Raw genomic sequence first — 18,052 nt, 5'->3', positions numbered from 1 at the left:
TATTCTTTTCTGAAACAATGTTTAGAAGGTTTTTCCACAAAAATAGTTTGCAATTGAAACCTAGTGAATCAATATCTATGTTTGATAAATATTGTTTTAATTTTCTTTTATACTACATATGAAAAATATTATTTTTGGAAACAATGTATAGAAAGTTTTTCCATAAAAATAGTTTGCAATTGAAACATAGTGAATCAATATCTATGTTTGATAAATATCAATAAATTTGTTAGATAAAAATAATTTTCTTTTATACTGTTTAAGAAAAATTTCCTTTTCAGAAACAATGTTTAGGAAGTTTTTTGGCAAAAATAGTTTTCAATTCTGAATTAAAATAGAACTCAATTTTGAATAAATTATTATTTTATTTATTTTGTTTTATATTTTCATGGTTATTAGGGAGTTCCAAGAGTTCTTTGAAGAGGAAAAAGAAGAAGGAGTGAGCTTCCTATTAAATGCAAAACAGCATTTAATAGGAAGCTCACTCCTTCTTCCTTTAACAATCTCGCTAATGTGACAGGAGCTATTATCTCAACTTGGATTTCCTAATTCTGCAACAAGCGCTTTAACCACTGTAGGGGAGACTGGTTCTCCATGGGACGCCATGTGCCTAGAGACACTCAAATATTTTGAGAATTTTGTATGAGAGCATAATATTTTTTGCATGTGGCAACACTCCACCTCTTGAGGTCAGTTGACAGCCGAAGTTTCATTGTGTTGGTGAGAAGCGTTGCAAAGTGGTGATTAAAAATTGGTTTTACAACCCTTTTACGTAAGTTTTTTAACATTTTTCTTTTTTAATTTCGCTTTTATAATTTATTATAATGTGTTTAAGAAAGTATTTCTTAGTTTATACGAATTTATTTATTTTTTTTGCTTGAATATTGCGTTAATAACATCTCTCAAGTCCTAACCTCAAATTTTTAGTCGGCGTTTTTTGTTAATTTGGCGCCCTGTTGTACCTAGAGGCATGTACCTAGGGACATGTCCCTAGGTACAACAGAGTGCTAAACTTCTGTATCATCAGTAATTATTTGTGTTTTTATGTAATAAATAATTTATTTATGAATCGTGGTGTAATAAATAATATAATTGTGACTCGTTGTGCAGTAATTAATAGGAAATAATAGTTGTAATTCAATTTATGTCAATAATAATAAATAATTAAAGTTATTGTTATAAGTTATCTTTATTATTTAATTATTATCTAATTATTAGCTCAATAGAAGCCAATCTGAGTATTCAATTACCCAGCATCCCTGGGTACAACCACCGTCTCTAGGTACAACCCCATGTTGTACCTAGGGACAAAGTCAGACCTCATTTGGCGGCTAAAAAAAAGTACTAAAAAATTGTATTATAAAGCAGAGATTCTCATCAAAAGTGCACAAAGGACCATATTTTCATATACAGTTTTCAAAAGTTCAATTATATTCACCGATGAAAAATTACACTCATTGACCTAAAAACGTCTGTAGGAGAACCAGTCAGACTCTCCCCTGGTCTCCTAACCAGTCTCCCCTACCACAGCTGCTTATTTTTTTTACGTCACGATGGTTTGACGAAAATCTTTTAGTACATATAAAATTTTTCCCTAAAATAAGTTAACAAAATAACAAAATAAACAAAACAAAATATATACAATTCAGCGTACTAACAATATGAAGCAAGATTTGCGAAAGAAGATGATAGGAATCTTATGACCGGGACATTAAAAAGTAAACGTGTTAATTTATAATATATAGATATATTGCTATGTGTAAAAGAAAAACTTAAATTTTTTATAGAGTTTAAACCTAGAACTGGCTATAGTCTGTAAACTCTGGGAATGTTTTTTGTGATATTTTTTAGTTAGAGTTTATATGATAAATTTCTAATCAATTTAATTCTTTGCAATTTTATGTGTAATCGTCTTTTAATATAATTTTATTGATTAAAATATTGGGTAAAATTTTACTTTAATTTAGCTTTGTTTGTAAAACAAACAAAAAATTAAGTTTTTGAAAATTCAAACACAGCTGCATACAATGGCGGATCCAGGATTTTTGGTGTTTGAGATAGCTAACTTCCGGACATGGAGCTAACTACAAATATTTGTATGTTTATACTTATGTCAAATAATGAGGCTTTGCAAAAAATTGCGTAGATTGGGTTACAAATTTTATTTGGTCATAACTTTTGAACGTTGAAAGATAATACTATGAAACTTAAAATTTATAGATGAATATAAGTCTAGTTGAGAATAGTACAAAAAATATTTAATCAACTTGTTGCCCTTCACGTTAAGGATGGGGGTTGGTGATGAAGTTATTGGGTTTTTTGTTCCCAGCCTCCAATCATCGCAATTTTTTGCAAAGCCTCATTATTTGACGCAATTTTAAACATACAAATGTTTGGAGTTAGCTTCATGTCTGGAAGTTTGCTCAAACACCAAAAAATCCTGGATCCGTCACTGGTTGCATTTAACCATTTATTAAATCTGTTACATTGTTTAATACATTACAAAGTATTTGATGTTTGATATTACATTTTATAAAATAAATAAAAACTTGGAGTCATCTGCAAGCAAAATTTAATAGCTTAAATTTTAAAGACTTATTTGTGATATAAAAAAAGAAGGATAAAGCTTTAATATAGATCCCCAGAAGTTTTGGTCAGACACCTGCGGAATAAAGTATAGCATACTTTGTCGTTTCGGAATAAAATATATCATTCGCTGCGGAATAAAATATAGTATATTTTGTCGTTATTACATTTTCGCATTGAACGCATCGCTTTCTGTTCGACAAATAATTTTTAAACCAGAGTAAATTCGTATCGATAATTCTGAAATGTTTCGTATATTTTATTATAATGGATTGATTTACGATGTCAAAGGTTATATAGAGATCAATCAAAACTTCTATTGTAAAACAGTCGCCTTTAAATGCATTATAATAATGCGTTACATAAATGATTACCTTATGCTACTATTGCTTAATCAATAAAATCTCTCTTTTTAAAAACCAAGTTACTTACTGTTACAACATTGTTTTCAATAGTCCGACGTACATTTAAACCAAGTTACTGTTAACAAGTTAATGTTGTACATTTTAACCAAGTTAAGTTACTTACTGTACAACATTGTTTTCAATAGTCTAATGTACAATATATTCTGAGAAACATCTTAAGACAGAGACATACATCCGTATGTAGAAGGGCTTGAATAATCTCCAACTTTTAACTTTTGGAACTTTTTAAAATTTTCCAGAATTTTGTCTGATTTAATTGACTGATTGGAAATATGAAATAAGTTTAGTTGACTAATGCCATAGACTAAAATTAATATAACCTAACCGCTAACTTTATCTGAACCTCCTTTTTTAATTATTTTTTTTAAATATGTCTTGTTTTGATTCACTCACTTATTTTTAATAATAAGTAGCAAAATAAAACTGAAACGTTCACAGACGTTGTAGAAATGTTTCGTTACTGCTGAGATTAACCAAAAAAAAGCTTTTCTTTTTCTTTAGCTATCACCATTTTATCGTAAAATAATTCTATTTAAAACCAATATGACGTAACTTTTTTATATTTGTTTAGCTTACTATTTTATAATTACATGTTTTTTTGCTTTGTTTCCATCTTTTGGTAAATTTAAATAATTTTTTTATTATTCAGAGTACTTATTAAACTTTTTCAAACAGACTTTTTTAATTTCTATAAATTGTTTCATTTAAACTTGTCTTAATATTTAGAAATTTTTAATAAAGCTTCGGTTTTTTCAAAAAGATAAAACTAAAGCTTTCGTTAATCGCGGCGACAGAAGTGATTTTGAATTAATATAATACTATTTTTACAAAAAAAAATGCTTAGCGCTAAAAAAAAAAAAAAGTTATAAGCTTATTTTACATCACGTGATGGAAGTACAAGTTTGTATTACCATTTTAATAAATATTTACAAAGTTGATAAATATATAATGCTTGTATAGATGATTGAGAAACAACACTTGAATGTAAAGTGGTATTGGTATATAGCCTTTTGTTTAACAAGATATTTAACCTGGTTTTTTTCTCGGAAATGTTTTTCGACGATTTAGTTAGCATCTAATTTGGACTATTAACAAATTTTATTCTTTTGGTTCATTGACAGGATTAAAACACAATCACCAAATCATGTTTAAATACTTTAAATAGAAGCCAACGACATAAAAGTTTTTAAACATAATTTGATTTACAACTTTACAAAAAAAATTATAGTAAAGTAATTATAGTAAAGTTAAAGTACTGACACTAAATATATTATGTAATGTAACTTTTAGTTTATATTGTAATATTATACAACTTTTTTTTTAAAAAAAGATAAAATCAAAGGTGGTAAAGTATTAGCTTTTTTGATGTACTTAAAAAATGCATCAAAAACGCTAATCATTAACATCAATTTAGATTAATTTACTTTGATATTATTGGGTATCTTTTTTTTATCTTTTTGTTTTTCTTTTTACAACTAAAATCTTCCAGAATCTTTAAAATTTATAAATTTATTGAATTTATTTGTGATTTGTAACGTATTTTTATCGCCGTTTATTGAAATATTTAAAATAATTCACATATATTAAATAAACCCGCATTATTTTTAAAAATTGTATAAAACTATAAAACATTATTATAAAATTAACTTTTTATTAGCACGGCATAAATGCAGAAAATTTAACCAAATCCTTAAAATAGGCCACACATTTTATAAAGTATGAAATTTTCTTTTTAAACTTTACAGCTAATTTACCGTATTTAGTAAACAAAATAAACGTTATTTTTCTAAACATTTTTTAAACAATTGTTACAAATAGGAGCAAATCATAAAACCTAGACCAAACAAAAAAGTTCGAGTTGTTATTAACTTATATTAGAAACTTTCTTTTTATTTATTTGCAAAATAAAATTTGATTCCGCACAAAAAATGTCTTTTGCAATATTTTTTCGGCGCTTTTCATTTATTCAGCTGCAGTTTAAAATAATGTATACTGTTTTCATCTGGCAGTTAATTTTGTTTTCAATTTCTATTTTTCAGCATTATTTTTCATTTATCAACTTTGCATATGAATTTTTATGTTCTTTATTACTTAAAACTAAAGTTATTAGAGGGTTTTTTTTTAATTATAATGTTTTTAACATTTATATCTTATTTATACCTTTTTAACTTTCTTTGGAAGATTTATCGAGAGATTTTTGGAGAGATTCCATAAACTTTATACTCAATTTTATATAGATGTAAACATTTTCATATTTTATTATTGAAAAAATAAGGATATGCCCGCAAAAAGTTCCAACATAATTTTTGAACTTTCATTACTTATTGAGCCTGAAATTTATAGCAATTGAGAAAAAATGTTAAAATTTTTAATGTATTCAAAAATTGCGCACAAAATAGATAAACCCAGCAAGATAGCAGATACGAGCCAAATTAGAGACAAATAAAGATAAACACAACGAGGGTAGGCTTGCATATACTTTAGTTATTTCAAGAAAAAATCTATTTAAAATATATTATGTACTGAAATAGTTTCAATAATTGTAAAAATTGATTAAAAAGCAAATTTCAAATTATCCAATTGTCTTATAAAATAAAAATCGTTAACGAAATAAAAAGAAAGAATATAAAAATAAGTTATATAAAGTAAAAACGAAAATAATAAAATATGTTTTGAACAAATAAGATCTTCAAACTAACTTTGCAAGAGTTAAAATATCATTAAAAGAATTTAATTTTAGAGAAAAAAAAAACTTTTGTAAAAATTTAAAAAAGTTTAATTTTTTATTAGTAGGTGTGACCATTTATTCCAATAATATTAGTAGTAATAATACTAGTAACTTTCTACTGAATATTTTGCTTTTTTTATTTTTTATTTTAATTAGTTGATTTTACATAAAAAGTATTTCAACTCAAAAAAAGTTTTTTAATCAAATCTATAATTTTTGTTTTTGTTGTCATCCCAAAAAGTGTTTGTGTCTGTACAAAAACAAACAGAAAACTCAGTGTTTTTTTTTACTAGAAAAAAACTCTTTATGTTAAGTAAAGCCAAAAAAAAGAAGTAATCGCAACCACGATTAACGTCTCTTTGAACAAAGTCGCAAATTACATCTTGAGATGTTTTCCAACTATCAAGAGTCAATCGAACAATAACTTTCTTTTGAGTATCAATAGATTTAACAGCAGCTAGGCCAAACAAATGTTTATCAGACAGCGTGCCAAACTCAACAGCGCATACGCTTTTATCTTTTAAGGTTTCTTCATTAAAAACAAAATAGCGACTTGTTATTTCGTCATTAACGTATTCAAAAGAAGGATTACTTTTATCATCAACATCTTTAAGTGCTTCGTAAAGCTTTACTTGACATAAAACTCCTCCAACTTTTTCATCAGCAAAACTTACTCTTTTTTTTAAATTTTTCTTATCAGTTTCGTTAAGTGTGTTTCTTTGCGGACTTGGTAGAAAACAGTGTTCTCTGAATTCGAAACGCAAACAATTTGAATAATCGCATAACCATTCTTCTTTATAAAAGTTCGGCAACATTTGCTTCGTTTATGTTTGTTTTTACGTTTTTTAAGTTTGTCAAAATACTTAAATACTTAAATATAGGTCTTCTTTAACAGATTGTAATATTTCCTTATACGGTTTCTACTTCCTCTAACTTTAGACAACTATTTATTTAAATTGTTTTCGCGGAGATTAGAGATGAAATGATTAGATTTTTTTTTTTACTTTGGTTGTACTTTCTATTAAGTAGAAGCCTGTGTTTTTGCCTTTAATTATTACAGGGGGTTGATGTTTATTTCAATTTCTTTTTAGTTAATAAAAAAGCAAATAAGTAAAAACATTTCTTTTTATTTGATTAGAAAGCTTAAACGATTGTAAAACACAACTTAGTTAATCAGATTTTTACAAAATTAACAGTACGGAATGTTTTCTACACTTACAAAACTATTTTATGTGTAGTTCGACCTTCGGAATAATAATCAGATATAACAACTTGGTGGCTAGAACACTGGGTGTATATTGCAGATAAAGTTGATAGAAAGCAATCAAAAAAAGAAGTTTTACAGTGCACTTATTTTGTTGACAACAGTGAAAGTAGTAACAACAAACAGCAACAAAAACAACAAATTATACTATAAAGATAAAAACAACAACATCAATAAGAACAATCACTGCAACAACAACCATCACCACCGCCACCGCAACAACATCAACATCAACATCAACAACGACAACAACAACAACAACAGCAACAACAACAATAACAACAACAACAACAGCAACAACAACAATAACAACAAGATCAACAGCAGCAACTAATATTACAACTACTAGAACAACAACAACAACAATAACAAATACAAAAATAAAAGTATTTACCAGTATTTACGATGTTAAATAAAATTATTTAAGAAATAAAAAATATAACTCGATAATAATTTTACTTATTACGCGCTAAAAATATGTTAATCGATTGAATGAAAGATTAAAAGGCGTAACGTTTATAAATAGAATTTAGTTTTTTTATACATATATATATATATAATTTGGAAGTTATTTATGTGTATAAATGATTTTTACTTATTGCTTTAAAAGATAATTATAAATAATACATTATTATTATTATTTTAAGTTAATATTTAGATATCAAGTAAACTATATATATATATATATATATATATATATATATATATATATATATATATATATATATATATATATATATATATATATATATATATATATATACATATATATATATATATGTATATATACATATATATGTATATATAGATATAGATATATATATATATATATATATATATATATATATATACATATATATATATATATATATATATATATATATATATATATATATATAAACCAAATATATATATATATATATATATATATATATATATATATTTGGTTTATAAAAGTTAATTAGCTTTAGTTTCAACACTGAAATTAAAAGTCTTTTTCAATATACTTTTGCCCACGGTAGAACGTATACTTTTAAAATTTTACATGTGGTTTTCATTATCGTTGGTACATAAAAAAGTTGTTATTTGAGCTTTGTTTTAGCAAACAAGAATATTACTTACAATCGGAATCACGCGACAGGTGAAATATCAAAAAGGATTGCGGAAAATAAAATTTTATGGATAGACATAAGCTAACGAATAAGCAAATAACTGCCTTTTTTTTTTGTTAAACTTTTTTATCATTTTTACTGTTATGCATTTGTACTAATATGACTCAGAGCTAAAAATAGGAGGTTCATGGGTTTTGTGATTTTCTCCCTCCTTTCCACCTAATTTATGAAATTTAGTTATAGCAGTCGGCAAATAAGGATCTTTTCAAGTTGGCAAATATACTCAAGTACCCCTTCACTTGAACCTGTTTGCCCCTGTGAGATGGTAGATACTCTATTGATATTTAAATTTCAATTCTAAAATTTGTAAATTGGTTCACTTTACCCTAATATTGAATTAATTTGAATTAATATGTATATATATATATATATATATATATATATATATATATATATATATATATATATATATATATATATATATATATATATATATATATATATAGGGCCGTAGGAACAAAAGTTATATTGGGGGGTAAGAGCAGTACTACCCCGTAATAGTTTTAAGAACTTTTTTTTTCGTCATTTTTTCAGTCAATTTATTCTAAATTATTTATTTGAAAAATTATTTGGGGGGCAAGTTCCCCTGCTGCCCACCCATATATATATATATATATATATATATATATATATATATATATATATATATATATATATATATATATATGAAAAATATATATATATATATAAATATATTTATAAATATATATATATATATATATATATATATATATATATATATATATATATATATATATATATATATATATATATATATATATATATATATATATATATATATATATATATATATATATATATATATATATATATATATATATATATATATATATATATATATATATATGAAAAATTCACGGAAAAAAACGACAGTCGCATTTAAAAAGTTTTGAGAAAGTATATATTAATCATTTATGAAAGTCTTTGTATAAACTTAGGAAAAAAAGTTTTTTAATAAAAGTTAAAAATATTTTATTAAAAATGTAAGCTTCAGATAAATTAATCAAGAAATAATTTTTTCTAATTTACTTTTATGCTTTATATGAAAACTTTTATAAATGATTAATATATACTTTCTCAAAACTTTTTTTCTCAAAATGTGACTCAGCCGTTTTTTCCCGTGTACTCTTCATATATATATATATATATATATATATATATATATATATATATATATATATATATATATATATATATATATATATATATATATATATATATATATATATATATATATATATATATATATATATATATATATATATATATATATATATATATATATATATATATATATATCTATATATATATATATATATATATATATATATATATATATATATATTTATATAAATATATATATAAATATATATATATATATATATATATATATTTACTAAAATAACTCACAGACTATAAACTAGGTACATATTGCAGTACTATCAAACATCAGTAAGAATAAACACATCAAAAAACTGTTCAAAATTTACTTCGGGTAGCTAAAAACTTTAAAAAAAAAAAAAGAAAAAAAAAGGGCACTAAAATTTAAAATGGCCCGATATTTTTTTAACAAAAAGTTAAAGCCCAACCAACCTTTTCCTAGAAACTCGATTGGATTAACCTGCCCTTAAGATCATTATGCCCTGGTCTACCTTAAACAGTTTTTTTGTGTTTGTGTGAATTTATTAATATATTTTAATTTACATTAAGTTTTGTATTTAAAGAAACAACCAAAAACATTTGTTCGTTTTTCTTTCTTATCAACAAGCTCACAACGTCAATCATATTTATTACATTAGTTTAACTTTATAAACTTGAAACAGTATCACGTGACTAATGCTTTAATTAGTTGTTATTGATTGAAAGTTCCTATTTTAAAGTGGAAAACAATCTTTCGTTTACTACATAAGCTACAGACGTAATCAGAAGAAGCTTTTTTAAAATAAAAATAAAAAGCTTGTTTCACTCTTATTAAGGTTCCTTTGAAAAAAAATTCTTTCGCATTACTTACCGTTTCTTTCAAGCAGAACCTAAGACTTAATTATTGAACAATCAATTTTTTAAATACCTCAAGAACAAAATCAAATTTGTTGTTATAAGATTCACAGTTTCATTCCTGAAAACTTGTTTATATTTTTGTATACAAACCTGGCTGCTCAAAACCTGGCTGGTCAAGCTGTTATGGATTTAGTTTCATAAACTAAGAGGTTTGTTATAAATTGTTTTATACGTTAGTTTATGTAAACTCAAGCTAACTGAACTTACTCGAAGTTCAACATTTACCTATCCGAGTCCAGGCTTAAAACTTAAGTTTGTGAAATTTTGTATAAAAAACCGCTACAATTATCTAAGTTTTCTTTACATTTTCCAATAACCATTCTCATGAATTTAAATTAATTTTTGATCATTGACTGGCATGATTTCTGAAGAATATTCTAGTAAGTTGCGAGATCGGCGAGTTTTTCAATTCATGGACTTGTTATAAAAAAGAGTTCCTCTATTATCTTTAATTTTTCTTATCTTCTGGATAAGAAAAATTAAAGATAACAGAGGAACTCTTTTTTATAACAAGTCCAAGCTTTTTTATAACAAGGCTTCTGATTTAACAGTTTAACATTTCTTCATTTGGATAAAATAAATAAAAACTAATAGCTAAATTTTTATTAAAAACTTAATTATTTTCTTTTTTTATCATGATGAATATCAAAAGTAAGCAAATGTTTCATTTTCAAAAACGTTTGAAAAATTGAGTTTTACGAATGTCCTATTGAATGATGAAGGTTAAGTTTATTTAATACCAAGTGTTTGAAAAAATGAGCAGCATTCTTTTCTTATTAAGCTGTTCAAATCAAATTATTCAAAAACAATAACTTTAAAATTTACAAACTTTGTGTTTACTTAATCACACGCAAGGTCACCTTTTTATGCGAACCTTTTTTTAAATCTTCAGTTTGAGTTGTTCCATCAAGTTTTTTAAAGAAATACAATATCTGTTGACTAGTAAAGATATTAGTTAGTATATCCGATCTCTTTAATAAAACGCTATTTGATTTGCAAAAACATTAGAACTATCATTCATGTTTCATTCATGATTCATGTTTGTTATGAAGCATCTTTTGAAATAACTATGCTGAAACACAAGAAATTAAAATTAACTTAATTACGTTGAATTTTTAATAAAATTGTGTTAGGGAAGTTTCCCACCTTTTTTTTTTCAACTGTTCAGTTCCTATTGACAAATACATAGACAATATATCTTTTGATTCTTACTACCAGTATAAAAAAGCTGACTAATATTATAAATAACAATGAATTAAGAAGGCACATTTTCAAACTAAGTTTTGTATTTCAGTGCGTGGTTTTTTATTTTTCTTGGTTTTAACAATTAGAAGCAGGGAGTTCAAGTAATAAGCTATTATGATTTTTTTTTAAAACAATTATAACAAAAATATTTTTATAATATTTTAGGCTACCTGAATAAACTATATATATATATATATATATATATATATATATATATATATATATATATATATATATATATATATATATATATATATATATATATATATATATATATATATATATATATATATATATATATATATATATATATAGAGATAGATAGATATACAGACTCTATGTTTTATAGAGCAATCCCGTAACTTTCTAGAAATCATTACTAATGTATAAAATAATATTTAAAAATAAAGGTATACTACTGAAACTTAAATTTTTCGAGGAATTAAAATTTATTTATCTAGTAAATAAAAATTACAAAACATTTATATAGAATAGAATAATATAAGAGTGAATTGGAGATCGTCAGTTTTATTTTTATGAAAATAATTCACAAAACAATTACGAGTTTCCGTGCGTGATTTTTCGGAAATGCCCATATTTTAATTTTTATCCGTTTTACAGTTTTGTTATCTCAAATTAACGATTAAGTTGTTTTTATATAAGAGAGTAATTCAATTTATGATTTAGTTAATCTATTATTATGGTTTTCAACAATGTCATAGAATTAATAATGGTGCAACAAAAAATGCTAGAAGATTCGAAAATAGTGAAAGAAACTTTCTCATCATGTTGGACTGTGTTTGAAAACTCTCCCACGTAAACGAGTAATTTTTTAATAAATATATAAAAGTTGTTTGCGCGTACACATGAGCAATTGAAAAATACTCACAATCAATAAAAAGCGAAAACAAAGTGATTTCTGTTATCTATTCTCTTTCTCTTTCTACTTACCTGCACTTTCTAAAGACTAACTAGAATATAAAAATTAAATGTCAATTAATTTGAAATCACACATTACAACATTTAACAACTGAATCTTTTAATAAAAGACGCATGGTTTGCCTAAGAAACACTTCACTTTATATGCCCAATGTCAAATTTTGTTTTACATTTGGATTGTTTTAAAATAAGAGCCCTTGTTTTCCGCGGATCTATAAGCTTTTTAAGGAACAAAATATGTTAGGATTTTTATTATGTTTTAAACATTAAGCTTTAAATACTAATTAAATCTATTGTACGCAATTGTACGTACGTAATTGTAGCCATATAATATTATAGTCATAATTGTATTTAAGAAATTGCGTACATTTATACGCGTACATATATACGCGTACAAATATATACATATAACACATAACTGCTGTTTGCCTCTTAAAGCAAAAAAAACAACATAGTTTTTATAAAACATAGAATAATTTGACTCAATATTTTGAAAAAGATACAAATCCATTAAAAATATTAAAGAAGAGTGAAAGTCTTTTCCTTATGAAGAGCAGAAAAATAAAAATTTTTTGTGAGTTTTTACAAAATGAACATAATGCACCAATGTTTTTAATTCAAATTTAATAAGCAAACGCTTTTTCAAAGTAAACTTTTTGTTGTACATACAAATCCAAAGAATGATAAAAATTTATTCGTTGATTTCCACTTATTTCTTGGTATTTACTGTTTGTCGAAGTTGATGGCCATGTGTATAAATTTTGATACTATGCTATGAATGTTAAATATGCATTTTTAGTTTTTTGATATCTGATTATTTTACTAATTTGAACTTTATCAGTATATGCCGGAGTATTAATTGATGTTCATGGCGGCCTGGTACTCATTCTTTAATAAGTGCAAGGAGTCTTGACTTTCTAAACAATTTAAGGACTCACGTATTGCCATTAGACCTAGTGTGGTTTTGAAGAAAGTGATATATGCCACTTTGTACTTATCAAAAACTACTATTTTGTCCTTGGGTATTCCTCTATCATAGAAATACATAGATGGCATTAGTTTTTTTATAATGGTCAACATTTTTGTACGTTCATATTATATTTAGTTATAAACCTTCTTACAAGATTTCTAGTCCTGGTGGGTGTGAAAATCTTTTGATTTTTGGATGCGTCAATTTGCTGTCCCAAACATTATATAATACGACAAGAATAAGAGACTTCTTTGAGGTATGTAAAATTGTATCTTATTTATTGATTACTTAGTTAGTCTACCAACTATAAAAGAATTTGGACCATTACATAATTCCAATTTTGGTCTGTACAACCATCTGAAAATAAATGCAGTTTTTTGGCAATTTTGTGAATACACTTTTTAATATAACTCAGCGCAAAGATATATTTTGTTAAAACTCAGCGCAAAGATATACTTTGTTGGAACCGTTGTAAGCAACTCTTTTACAATAAAAATAAAGTACTAATGTATCAGTTTTAAAATCATATATTCAAAATCAATCAAGTATGTGGATCCCAAAATTTATGGGGAATAAACAAATATATAACTAAAAACTAAGCAGTAAAAAGCTCCCATCTGCTTTGTGCAGTTTTCCTAATGTTTTTTTACATGCTTCTTCAGCTATTTCAACTTTTTCATTTATTTTATATGAGACACTACTTTTCTAGATTTATGAATATAACCAGCAAGCTTGCGATTTTCTACTTTTGTTACAAATAAAGTGAGGCTACTTTGCACCTAACAGTTAGGTTTCGCTTCGCTTGAAATGGGCATAAGTCCAGAATTTGTGTCTTTTCCAAATAGACTTTAATTTTCTTTTGAATTAAAAGGTTTGTGGTATATTCACAGGTAATACGTTAAACACTTTATTAATTAAAATGACGCGAAAACAAGATATTGAAAAGAAGACTGAAAGAATGTCTCGTGCTTATTTCAAAATGACATTTTTAAATATGATATGTTGACAAAACAATCTAATTTTTATAATAAGTTTCTTCATGGATTTTATGAATCTATATATTTTTGCTGGCTTATATGGTACTATAATTTTGCTAGCTTCCATGGATCTCCTATTTTTTTTTTGTTTTTTTTTCGTTCTTAAAGTGCTCTGTGATAAACCCTAACGGTATTAAACTAGAAAGTTAAATGTTTTTCCACAGTGACCGGTACGCCAAGGCTGCTATACCTTAATTGGCTAGGCTTATACGTGCCACGGCTGCTATACCTTAATTGGCTAGGCTTATACGTGCCACGGCTGCTATACCTTAACTGGCAAGGCTTATATGCACCACACGCCACCTTAATTGATATAGCTCTAAAATCTCTATACTTTATAATAATTTATAATCAACAAGTTAATAGATTTTATTGAGAAAAAATTATTAATAAACAAATAAAAATTAGCTTAACATAGAAACCTTAAATTAAAAAAAAATGGCTGTATGCAACTTGTTTAAACCTGCAGTTTTCCATAACAACAAAGTCTTCCAGAGACTCTATGAAAAAGAAATTTCAATGTTATAAAGTAGCTTATATGGCGTTGGAGTTAAAAAATGGAATAATAGAAAAAACACACCTGCTAAAAAAAATCAATATTTTTTGCGTATTATTATGATACAACCTTATATGTTTGTTGGTTTCCTAAATAATAATGTTGTGAAATCACTGTAAACTTATCTGATATCACAAAAACGGTTTTCATTTTTTCATAATTAAAAATTAGATTACATAACTTAAAAATAAGAATTAAAAAAATAACAGATTGCTGATTTTAAAATCATTATGACAAAATAACTATGACAACTATTTTATTCTTAAAGTCTTCGAACTAAACTTTAGAAGTTTGAATGGCTTCGGTTTTATTTATTTGTTTTTGAAGCACTTAAGTTGCGCTATGATTGAACTTTTAGTTTTAACACGCGACATTCTTGGTTTATTTATAGGTTTAAAGAATTTACTTCTGCAAAAACTTGGAAGATTATGTTAACATAGCAGGGACGACGACACGAATCTCAAAGTAGAGGGGTACAATCGTTTAGTTTTAAAAAAGTGCTCTCTATCTAGAAATTTCTTTAAATAAAAAAAGTTCTGTACACAAAAAACGGAGGGATGGGAAATGTGGGAGGCCCCCCTGACCCCTGGTGTTTTCGTGTTTAAGTTTAAATGAATAATAGGAAACTTTATAATTTTAAGTATAAATTTTTTAAATATGTAAATAAGGTTGTAAACATATAATTGTTGATTTGTTTAAAATATTAATTACAAAAACATTTAAAATAATACTACGCTTATGATCTCAAACTTATATGACCTCAAAAAAACGGTTTCCATTTTTCATAATAAACTTTTATAACAGATTAAAACTAAAATTATTTCTTAAGGAATTTTGATAAACTAGACTTTGAACAAATATACTAATGAACTTTGAACTAGTCATAGAATTATAATTTTGTGCAATAGTTTTAAATTTTATTTTATAAGTAGTTTTAAATTTGAACTATTTTTTTTTTTTTTTTTTCAGTTAATTTGCTTCTGTATTACAATTCAATGCTATAAAGAGTCAATTTTAGTTACAATTTTGGTGGTAGTTTTGAGGTGTTACCTTTTTACATGCCAATCATGCCAATTAGGCACCAAATAGCATCAATCATAACAATAAACATCCAACACAAGTTTTAAGAAGTTCCCTATTACAATGAAAAAATGTTTAATTTAATGTTTATTACAATGAAAAAATTTAAGAAAAGAAAATAAGCTTGACTGCAAGTGAATACTCAAATATTTTATTTTTTTGAACTATTAATGTTAAATTGATGACAAAATAAATTTAAGAAAAAAAAAAGTTTAAATGTCACTAAAACATTCATAGGCTTTATAAAAAATGAAACGGTACTATTTAGCGAATTACTGAAACTGCTGTTTACAATTTTGAAAAACAGCTTCAATCATTGCCATTTTAAATTGAATTTAAAGTGCTCTAAATTTTCTTTAAATAACGCTCAAAAACTTTTATAAATTTAAGAATTATGTAAACATGTCAATATAAAGAGAGATATAAAGAGCAGTTTCAATAGTTATAATAAAGTGTAACTAAAATTATTTAATTTAACTTACCATTGTGAGTTTAACAGGATTAGACAACTTATTGGCGAAACGTTTTAACTCAAAAAAAATGATTTATGATGAAAAAAAAAAAAACATTGAAGCCTTCATTTAAACATCTCTCTATATTTCAAAAAAAAAATTTCTGCTTGTTTGGCTTGATTTTAGTTGATCCTGGATTTTATATTTTCTTTATATTTTTTACTGTTTTAAATGTTCTTAAAGAAGTACTGATTTAACTATTATATTAAATTATTAAACTTTTGCAATACTAAAAGTCGTCTTTAATAAAAAAAATATGGCTAAAGCGTAAATTAAACAAAAATAATCTGAAAGTATGTTAAAATTAAAATAAGTAAATGATGTTGTCATTCTAGTGCATAACTCTCTAAACAAACAAAACTAATTTTTTTTTTTTTTTTAGTTTGCATTATCTACATGTCGTGATTTACATGTAATATAAACATACAAACTTGGAATCTAGAAGAAGATCATATCAATCTTGTCGCCAGAACCATATAAAAAATTACAATATAAATATAATATAAAATAATACAGGTAGTTTATAACAAAATAATAATCCAAAATATTTGAAATAATGAATGGTTAAAATAGTATCTCAAAAGTATTTTTACATATTATCCGTTGAAAAAATAGTCTTTTATGTAGTTCGTCTGGTACCGAAAGAAATAAGCTTTAGCGCGTATATATATATATATATATTTTTTTTTAATTTTTTTTTTTGTAATTCACCTCCCCAAGGTCAAGAAGGCCACTACAGATGAAGAGGCTACTTTAGGTTATAACCCTCTCCCAACTCTATTACTCCAAAACACGAACCTTGACGAACAAAGCCGCTTCGCGGGGAAACAATTTGAGCGCGGTACTACCAGGGTCGTGGTGGGAATCGAACTCCAAACCTCTCGCTTATGAAGCGAGCGCTCCACCACTACACCACTACCGCATTTTATATATATGTATATATGTGTATATGTATATATACATATATATATATATATATATATATATATATATATATATATATATATATATATATATATATATATATATATATATATATATATATACATATTTATATATATATATATATATATATATATATATATATATATATATATATATATATATATATATATACATATATATATACATATATATATGTATATACATACATACATATATATATATATATATATATATATATATATATATATATATATCAATTTTTTGTTTGTTTTAATATATGTATATAAAATACATATATATATATGTATATAAAATACATATTTATGTATATAAATATATATATGTGTATATATATATATATATATATATATATATATATATATATATATATATATATATAAACTTTTATATGCTTTTTAATAATAAATGTTGATAAGTCGTCGTTTTTTAACTTTATTTCTAATAAAAACAGGTGTCTTCTAATATACATACATCTGCTTGCATATGTAATTTG

The 18,052-nt window shown here is 24.9% G+C and overlaps 1 protein-coding gene and 1 long non-coding RNA gene across 2 annotated transcripts in view; both read left to right on the top strand.

The window, feature by feature from the left end:
- Nucleotides 1–18,052, top strand: part of LOC100209282 (heat shock factor protein) — a 123,834-nt gene that overhangs the window by 18,038 nt on the left and 87,744 nt on the right. The window lies entirely within an intron of this gene.
- Nucleotides 486–17,168, top strand: LOC136092217 (uncharacterized). The gene is made up of 3 exons (XR_010644275.1): nucleotides 486–772; nucleotides 15,393–15,474; nucleotides 16,976–17,168. It is a non-coding gene; the product is annotated as an uncharacterized LOC136092217 (long non-coding RNA).

The sequence above is a fragment of the Hydra vulgaris genome, chromosome 15 (genome assembly GCF_038396675.1).
Source record: "Hydra vulgaris chromosome 15, alternate assembly HydraT2T_AEP".
NCBI classification, from domain to species: Eukaryota; Metazoa; Cnidaria; class Hydrozoa; order Anthoathecata; family Hydridae; genus Hydra; species Hydra vulgaris.
The sequence above is the reverse complement of the archived record's forward strand: the minus strand, read 5'-3'. Positions and strand labels throughout refer to the sequence as shown.